This window comes from Ornithodoros turicata, chromosome 5 (assembly GCF_037126465.1).
Source record: "Ornithodoros turicata isolate Travis chromosome 5, ASM3712646v1, whole genome shotgun sequence".
Lineage (NCBI taxonomy): Eukaryota > Metazoa > Arthropoda > Arachnida > Ixodida > Argasidae > Ornithodoros > Ornithodoros turicata.
The window spans coordinates 70,663,197-70,671,850 of record NC_088205.1 but is presented as its reverse complement, the minus strand read 5'-3'; positions in this window follow the sequence as shown (position 1 = coordinate 70,671,850).

Below are 8,654 nucleotides of genomic sequence, written 5' to 3'. Positions count from 1 at the left end.
TCTAATGCATATTTGACAAAATTTGAGCATTGTATTAGGGACCACACACTGAGCCGCCTTCGTTGCACAGGCTGCACTAATATGCATAAATATGCACTGGGCTTCATTAATATGCATAAATATGCACTAATAAATAGATAGGGGATAAATGATGCACTAATATGCATGCCCGAAATATGCATGCAACAATGCACCAAAAATCTTGGAGCTATGAAGTAAAAACTATGAATGCAATGTTTTTCATCGTTCCTGGTATGATCTCAATTCATCTAATGCATATTTGACAAAATTTGAGCATTGTATTAGGGACCACACACTGAGCCGCCTTCGTTGCAGAGGCTGTACTAATATGCATAAATATGCACTGGGCTTCATTAACATGCATAAATATGCACTAATAAAGAGATAGGGGATAAATGATGCACTAATATGCATGCCCGAAATATGCATGCAACAATGCACCAAAAATCCTGGAGATATGGAGCAAAAACTGTGAATATATGCGATGCTTTTCATCGTTCTTGGTATGATGTCACTACATCTAATGCATATTTGACAAAATTTGAGCATTGTATTACGGACCACACTGAGCCGCCTTCGTTCAGGAGCACACGGTAAAGAAGGCTTGCGCCACAGACATAGATCATGCAGCTGAAGGCTTCACTTTCGGCACTTTCTGTACCACAGTGCAGACTGTAATGCGAACGCCGCCCCTCTTCGTAACGGTAAAGAAAGTGGTGGTGGTGATGGTAGTGGTGGTGGTGATAGGGCTTGCCGTTGTCGGCCTCACGTATGTGGGCAACGTCACGACTCACGCCCTGGGGGAATGTGCGTCCTGGGCCGACTTCTAAGGGAACTGTGCCGACGTATGTCTGAAAGCGTCTGAGGAAAACCCAGGAAAAACCCCAGACAGCACAGCCGGCACCGGGATTCGAACCCGGGTACCTCGGGTAAAGAAAGTGGCGAAGGCGAAATACGGCTCACCGGCCATACAGGCGCAGCGAACGCACTCATGAGAAGCCATGAGAAGGCGCAAGCCTTGAAGAAAGGACCTCGATTCTCGAACAGTTGTGGGTCGTATTTTTGCGCAGTGGAGTAGCTAATGCGGATGCTGAACACCACATCCCACCGAAACATCGAACATCTTCTATTCTTACCGCGAAAGGGGACCCAAAACCTTCCCAAAGCCAGCAAAACTTGAATTAAAAAGCAGAAGAAGAATCGCACCTGGCCATCTGGAAATATGGCAAAATATGCACTATGCGTGCATTTTCATATGGAATATGCGAACGTGCAAAACATGCGCATTTATATGCACCATAGAACTCTTCTATTCTGTCCCAAACCACGATCAAAAATGTTTTTTTCCATCGTCCAGATACGAAACCTTTATCGAGAAAAAAAAATGCATTTGCATGAAAATCCAAGCTCTATAATTACCATAATTCACCCCATTATATCATAAAATGGAGAGATATAATAAAAACAAGAGCGATGTATTTACTGTGAAGCCGGACTGTGTGCATTTAATCTCTGAAAAACACCACTTGACACGCCAAGTGAAATAAGCAAGCTGCCTTCCCAAATGGGGTTCTGAAAAAATGTAAAACAAGTTCGAGAAAAATACGTGGTCCTTCACAAAACGATTATGGCTGTTCAGAAGCACTGAAATTATCTCCTATTTAAGAAATGTATTGTTGCCATTACTTCCAGTTCCTGCTTGAAAAAGAAATTACATAATCAGTGTGAGAGAAAAGCAAGCTGACTTTATTGAAACTGGATGATTACATTAATATGACTCGTACAAAAATAAAATACAACAGCCCTTGCACGTTATTTCTGCATTGCTATGGAGAGGCGTCGTGGGAAGAATGATAGCCTGGTTAAGTGACTTTCTGTCCAGCAGGAGCATCTTCATGCGCACAGAAGATGGGATGTGCCAAAAGCACACCATGGCCACGGGCGTTTCGCAGGGCAGTGTCCTCAGCCCGGTGCTCTTTAACATGGTGCTATGCGACCTCCCCAAGCTTCTTCCCCGGAGAGTTCATATATCTCTGTATGCAGACAACGTTTGCATTTGGACGTCGGGCAAAGCGCGGCCTCAAATACAGCAGCGCCTGCAGAAAGCTCTGGACACTGTAGTGAGATACTTGTCAGAAAGAGGTATGGATGTCTCGCCAAAGACCGTCGTTCTACCATTCACGCGCAAGCGCATGACGAGATTCTCTTTACGCCTTGGAGACTCTGTCCTGAACACAGTGAAGCAACATCGTTTTCTGGGCGTGACTCTGGACGCTGGTTGACTTGGTTGGTCACCGCAGATAAAAAGGATCGCCACAAAAGCTGATGCTTATCGCACCATTCTGCGCTCCTCGGGTGGCATGAGATGGGGTAGTTTCTGTAAGTCTCTCTTGAGGCTTAACAGATCTCTGGTGAGGCAGGCGGTACTCTATTCTCTTCACGTTCTCCATGGACTCTCGGCTGCATCGGAACTCAAGCTGCAGAGAACACTCGCCAGAAGCCTGCGTACAGTACTGGGCCTACCTCGAGCAGCTTCAGACCGTTGCACATTGGTAGAAGGAAATGAACCACCTGTACAAGCCCTGAGGATGCAAGAGACACTGCGCCATTACCTGCGCCTGCTGACTCGGCATGAAAAACATCCACTAGTCCGGAAGCTTAGTGACAGGTGCCACTCTAAGTTTCACTCGCTCGTCACCGAACACGTCGGCCAGCTACCCACAAACTTTCGGCCGCCTGCACCCCCAATGGTTGCACCATGTATATTACGGGACACGGCTGTATATCCCTGACTGTGCCTGAATGTCCAAGTAAACAAATCGTCAATGCGGATGTCATCAAACAGCGAGTCCTGGAGATGATGGCAGAGTTCCACAGCGGCCACTGTCATGTCTACACGGACGGGTCATGTACTTCGGATTCTTCTTCGTCCGCCTTTGTGGTACCCGAGAGAGGCGTTGAAAGGCGTTATTGCCTATCACACATGTTATCGTCTGCTGCTGCGGAGATTGACGCCATTACCCAAGCTCTTCGATACATTAAGACAGCAAATTGCAATCGTTGGGTCGTGTACTGCGACAACAAAGTCGCTCTATCTGCGCTACGCAGCCGCGACCCATTCTCATCGTGCGATTCGGTGGTGTATGACGCCCTTCTTGTTCACGACGGTGTTGTCCAGGACGGTCACGAGGTTAGGTTTCAGTGGGTACCCAGCCACTGCGCTATCCCTGGTAATGAAAGGGCTGACTGTCTAGCTACAGAGGCACACAGTATGCGCCCATGTCGTGCTACTCCATTCACAGCGCACTACGCCCGCCGACTACGACACAGTGTCGCGTACGACGTTTCTCGTCGACTGTGGTTTGCAGACGGTAGCCGTAACCTGTCGTATTCTACGACAGATGGACCCCAACCTAAGATTTTTCATGCCTGGCGGCGTACACTCTCAGAAAAGAAGGAGTATGCTGGACTCCTTTGGGGGTGTTCACTCTCGTCACACATTCAGTACAGAATGTACATCATTCTGTACTCAGATGAATTGGAGGTTGTCAACCCCATTGGGCCCAAGCATGGCGCCCATAAAGTTCTTGCGGTATATTTTCTTTTTTAGATCTTCATCGACGGTTTCGATCACAAATCAAGAATAATCACTTATGAATGAAAGATGAAAGTCACTGAAAAGGTTAGCCAGCTGTAGGGATCGAACCCACATCTTCTGGATTGCCGGTCCAGGGCTCTACCAATTGAGCTAGGCTAACACGCCTCTCCCGTGACTTTCGGGGTGCGTCATCTGAAGGGACGACAAACCAGGCTTTGTTTGTATCTGTCCCTTCTATGTTGTTCCAGCCTCAGAACATCAGTTTATCTCATAATCACTTGTCTGTGATAGCCAAGTACCCGGACACGATAGGTCAGCTTGACGCAGTCCTCGCACCGCTTGTTCGTGATTTGAACTTTCTAGCTTCCAGTTGTTGTTGTCACCCCAGCAGGTGCTCGGAATGTTTTTGTACAAGTTGTTGGCTTCTGTGGTGACAATTTGTCAATGCATGCCATGGGTGGTTTCACGTGTACTTTCAGCAATGGAAAGGTTTGTGGGTTCTGTCTTGCCTGATCAAGTGACCTTCATGAAATCAAAAGTGAAGTGAACTGTGTTGTGCGTAATGAGGAAATGCATGCGGCTAACCTTGAGGTCGTTCAAGTCAATCCAGATTTAAGTCACCTTTATGGTGTACGCGAGAAATCCGCGCTGCTACAGATACAAGACTATGACGTCACACACCAACTTCCCCCCGACATCATGCATTACATGTTTGAAGGAACTATCATCTTTGTCATGCGCCATACCCTGCGAGGACTTGTGCAAAATGAAGTTCTAAATTCCGATGACCTCCTTGGTGTGGACATGTTCCCATAAGGTATCAACGATAAAAGAGACAAAACCCGAAAAAATGAGCACCGCATTTTTAAATGATGCCAGAGCGATACGAGGTACTGCCTCACAGAAGTGGTGCCTATTCCGTTTGCTGCCATTGATTCTCGGTGCTATAGTTCCTGAAGGAAACGAAAATTGGAGAAACGTTTCTTCGCTTCAGAGAAATTTCTGATATTCTGCTTGCTGACAAGATACTATTCGGATGGCCAGAGTATCTAGAGGGAAAGACAGCGGAATTTCTGTTTAGATTTCTGGCATTGTATCCAGATGTTCACATGCTCCCTAAACTGCACTACATTGTACATTACCCTCGTATCATTCGTGAACTTGGACCGCTCGGGCAGTACTGGTGCCGTCGCTTTGAGGCAAAGCACCAGTTTCTTAAGCAGCATGCGTCAACGGTGCACAACTTTAGCAATATTCGCCTGACACTTGCCCGAAAACACCAGCTGTTTGAGGGCTATCACCTGAACAGTTGTTTCCTAGAAAGAAGCATGACAACGACAAACTTGAGGTATGCTGATCATTCAACATTGCACGTCTGTGTGAGGGCTGTGTTATCTGGTACCGTGTACACTGCAGATTCTGCTAGGGTTGACGGCCTTGAATACTCGAAAGGTGATGTGCTGGCGACGGCAACCCTGAATGAGCCAAAATATTCACGAGAGCAACACTTGTTCATGAGAGAACTGATGTTCTGAGGCTGGCTTTCATCGTTGACTTTCATCTTTCAACACTTGTTCGTTTCGGTGACCGCCAAAAATCGCGAGTCAAAAACCGCGACAGACAAAATCGCGAGTCAACAACCGCGATTTTCAAAAACCGCGATTAGCAAAAACCGCGACAGGTAAAAACCGCGAGGGTCAAAAACAGCGACAAGCAAAAAAGGCGACGTCCAAAGATAGCGACAGGCAAAACCGCGATAGGCAGAAACCGCGATGGCCAAAACCCGCGAGCAAACCTGCATAGAATTGAAGAAGATAATTTTTGAGCACGCCGGTGCTGACTGGCAGTGTTTCAGACATTTGACAAGACTTGAAATATGTTGGTCTCCGCCGGACGCCGTACAAATACGGACATGGAAGAGCTAGAGAATGGCATATACACTCATTCCCTGCCCGCGTCAGCTATCACGTTCACTCTGCCGGAAATATAACCAATTACTGAGTAATCGATTACTCGAAAAATTACTAAAAAATGTAATTGATTACAAGTAACGCGTTACGCACAAGTGTGAAGTATACAGATTGAGCGCATCGAAAGCTGTAGTTTAAAGTAGCACAGAAGTAATTTTTAATACCCTGCTTTCTTCCTATAAAACTTAATTAGGCCAGTAAGATACGCCATGAGAAGTAATTCACGCCACAGTATCATAATTATCGCAGAAATTGAATTTAAAGTACGCCGCAAAAAGGGACCGGTGTGCTCAACGGTGGTGGAGAGCAGTACCAGCCTGTGATTTGCCCATGACCTCGCGCTGACGCCTTAGCTGTCGTCTGCTACTCGGCTGTACGGGGCTCTGAAAAAGCATTGCTTCTGGATCGGTCATGATTCGGCCGCTCCTTCTGTCCCCAATTCTCCTGGGGGACTAGCAAAACTTTTTTTACGGCGGGAAAGGGCGCTGACCCCCACTTACCACCGAACCAGAACACGTATGGACCCTGTAACGTCATGTTTATGTGAGTTTTTCTTTTTCTTTTTTTCTGGGAAAGAAACTGTATACACAAAACCTTTTGTGCTACCAGGTAAATTGACACACACACTTTCATCAAATGTCTTAATCTGAAATTTTTAGGGATGGCCCTCTGTGGGCCCCCTTCCCGGAATGGAAGTTAGCCTACTTTTCATATCCTCGTGCCCCCCTTTCATCCTCCCTTCTAAAGGAGAGTGAGTAAGGTTTTTAGCTGTCACGTTTTTAGTGGCGGTCTTCGGCTGCCGCGTTTTTTGCCTGCCGCTGTTTTCCCCTACTCGCGGTTTTTGGTGTCGCGATTTTTGGATCTCGCGGTTTTTGACTCGCGGTTTTTGCTGTCGCGGTTTTTGACTCGCGATTTTGACCCAGAACCGTTCGTTTCTTCTTGCAGATTGTATATTCAGTTGGAGCACATGCACGCTGAAGCCTTTTCTCGACACACTTTTGCTTATAAGCTCCGTCATACTGGTATTGTAGTGCTCAGTATGCCTGGAAAGGAAGCATCATTTCAGACGTTAGACGTTTGTTTTGGTGGGATTGTTGTACCAAAATGGGAAATATTCTTTTAGCTGTACAGTAGCATGAGAGTATTTCGTAATGCTTCATTGCAGAGGATTTGAAGGTATCGTTGGTCTTGCTGTATGTGTGACTTTTTGCAGCCAGCCATATTTCCATATTCCACTGCTGTTTTTAAGTGGCATCGCGCTTTTGGCTTCTTGTACATAGTTGTAAATCACAGCACTTGCTTCTGAAGATCATTTTCTGTGTCCATTGAATAACCTTGAGACATCAATAAAATTTTGTACGCGCAATTACATACGCGTCCCTCAGGTATGATTATGCATAAATGAATAAGCAATGCATGTTGGGCATACGACAGAAATTAGGGAGTCAGACCACAACCTATCAATAAGGGAGTTGAGCCCGCTTGGGAAGTTCCGGTAACGCCCTATCTCTGTAGTGCCCGCATGACACCTTACCAGGGAGGAGATGAAGTAACACCCAACCAGTGAAGTGACTGGTGAATGAGCGGAGACACTTTCAGTCAGAGCATCAAGCGCACACTCCATCAGCAGGGTGTTCAGCAGACACCCCACCAGTGACGGTGTTCACCATGACACCCCACCACTGGGGACTTCACCCAACACCTTACCAGGGAGCATAATACCCCACTATAGTGAAAGAGTTCAGCTAACACCCCACCAGTGGAGGCTCACCTAACCAGTGGCGTAGCCAGACCTCCAAGGTAGGGGGGGCTCGATACGAAAACTCGCCCCCCCCCCCGCTGATCCTGTGTCGACAACACACACATACTTGTGCACACTGCACACTGAGGATTAGAAAAAGGAACGAAAATAGTTGATTTAGACGTTCAGAGTACGATTACATATATTGGCTGTCATGACCAATGAGGTGGTGTCACGAGATTGGAAGTATTTTGAAAAGCTCATACTTTGAAAAGCATTCAAGAGTGCTTCTTAGATAGACGCCATGAACCGCAAGAACTTTCGCGATCGTCACACTGGTGACGAACCCCCCTCCACATATATTATGTTCTCGGATTTGCACGATTTGTGTGGGTCGGTCCGTGGCAGGTAGGGGGGGCTCGAGCCCCCCCCCCCTAGTCCCCCCTTGGCTACGCCACTGCACCTAACACCCTACCAGGAAGGAGTTTTCTTAACACCCCATTAGTGAAGGAGTTCAGCTAACACCCCACAATGGAGACTTCACCTAACACCCTACCAGGGCCGGAGTTCTCCTAACACCCAACTAGTGAAGAAGTTCTGGTAACACCCCTCCAATGGAGACTTCACCTAACACCCTACCAGGGCCGGAGTTCTCCAAACACCCAACTAGTGAAGGAGTTCTGGTAACACCCCTCCAATGGGGAATTCGCCTAACACCCTACCAGCGAGAGAGTTCGAATAACACCCACTTCGAATACGGCTACTCAGGGGTGTCAAGCAACACCCCTTGTGCTCTCTAGGGTGTCAAAGTGTCATTTGACTCCTTTCCGACTCCCTTTTTTCTGAGAGTGTACCCCGAGCTGCTGAGACTCTTATTCACCGTCTTCGAGCTGGCGTCCCGTTCTGCCGTTCTCTGCTGCACAGGATGGGTCTGGTTGAGTCTCCGTTGTGCCACGAGTGTGATGTGGATGGATGACAGTGCATGGTCACGTCTTGCTGGAGTGCCGCCACTTCAGATCAGAGAGACAGTCACCCCTTGCCGGCATTGTACGCATGACGAATCGCCCAGTGGAGCTGACTGATTTATTGGGTCCTTGAGATACTCCACGCGGTCAACGGAAGGCAATCCGTCTGCTGGTAGCCTTCTTGAGTGAGACTGGTTTCACAACCGTACTGTGAACACGAAGTGCGAATTCCATTTTAGTGTGAACTGCTGATACCGTATTTTGTAAATATGCAGTGTGCTATATTGTTTTCCTGCTCTATTGATTGAGTGCCTGTGAGTATATGAGGGATCGCGCTGTGATTTGTTTCGATTGCTGTG